This window comes from Mus caroli, chromosome 13 (assembly GCF_900094665.2).
Source record: "Mus caroli chromosome 13, CAROLI_EIJ_v1.1, whole genome shotgun sequence".
Classification (NCBI taxonomy): domain Eukaryota; kingdom Metazoa; phylum Chordata; class Mammalia; order Rodentia; family Muridae; genus Mus; species Mus caroli.
The window spans coordinates 94466305-94467591 of NC_034582.1; the positions used below are offsets into that span (position 1 = coordinate 94466305).

General features: G+C 40.3%; 1 protein-coding gene across 1 annotated transcript in view; it reads left to right on the forward strand.

Annotated features, from left to right (window-relative positions):
- Ccdc125 (coiled-coil domain containing 125) overlaps nucleotides 1–1287 on the forward strand; it is a 47962-nt gene that overhangs the window by 33879 nt on the left and 12796 nt on the right. The gene's annotated exons all lie outside the window — the stretch shown is intronic.

Here is a 1287-nt window from a genome sequence, read left to right on the forward strand (position 1 = left end):
AAAAACCAAAAAAAAATTTTTTCCCTGTGGGGAAAAAGATGCATATTCAGCCTCAAGGACGAGCACTCTGATGAAGTTTGCATAACCAGTCCTGTTGATCCTTACTTCCCCAGCTGTTTTTCCCTTTAGAGCTAACTTTCTGGACCAAGCCATTCTGCCTTAGCACCTTTTCTTTACTTACTAGTCATTCCTAATGTAGCAAGTAGTTGTCTTTATATATGAGACAGGGTTTTATGGTATATCCCTGGCTGCCTGAGAATTCACTTTTTAGACCAGGATATCCTCAAACTCATAGATACCTATCTGCCCCTGCCTAGCTCACCCAGCTGAGTAGTTGATTCTTAACAGGTTCTCTATGCCTTTGTGAGGCTCCCATGCCAAAAACTATTTTTGTTTTGCTTTTTGAGATGGGTGGGGCTTGCTTTGAGGACTGGCATAGAGCTGTTTGTAACCAGGCTGGCCTTAAATCTGAAGCAGTCATTACTCATCCTGACAAGGATGAGATTATAGGCACGAGCAGGCAAACCTGGCACCATGCAAACGGGTATAACATAATTTTGTTAAGTTTTTCTTCTATGAGTTTTGTATCAATTATAATTTTTGAATCCCCATAAGACTCAAGGAGAATGCAGAATAGGAGTGAGGTTTTGCTCACCCAAAGGTTCCATTCAGAAAGTTCATGTGCGGTGGGAGAGATGACTGGCTGCTCTTTCAGAGGACCTGGGTTCAATTTCCAGCACCCTCATGGTGGTTACAGACATCCATAATTCCAGTTTCAGGGGATCCAATGCCATTTTCTGGCCTCCCTGGGCACCAGGAATGCTCATATGACCAACACCTTGTCACCTTGTTTCAGGCTTGCTTGACACTTGTAAAGGAGTTGAGCCTTGCTACTTAGTTACTAATGTGTTACAGTGCCAGGTGTTCATAGATGGTAGGACATACTCTACCACCACCTACACCCAAACTGGTCCTTACTATGTAGAGCCCTGGAACTCACTCTGAATCTAGGCTGGCTTTGAATTCATAGAGATCCAACTGCCTCTACCTCCCAAATTTGGACAGGGACAAACCACCACTATGCCTAGCGATTCGTGCCATGTTCATGATAAAATTTCTACAGCAATTAAAAAAAAAAAAAAAAAAAGTCATGAAAAAAAAAAAAAAACAAAAAAAAAAAAAAAAAAAAAAAAGGAATGCAGATGCCCAACAAAAAAAAAAAAAAATAGTCCATAAACAAAGCACAGGTAAATTACATTATTTATGTACTATATTATCATATGGTAA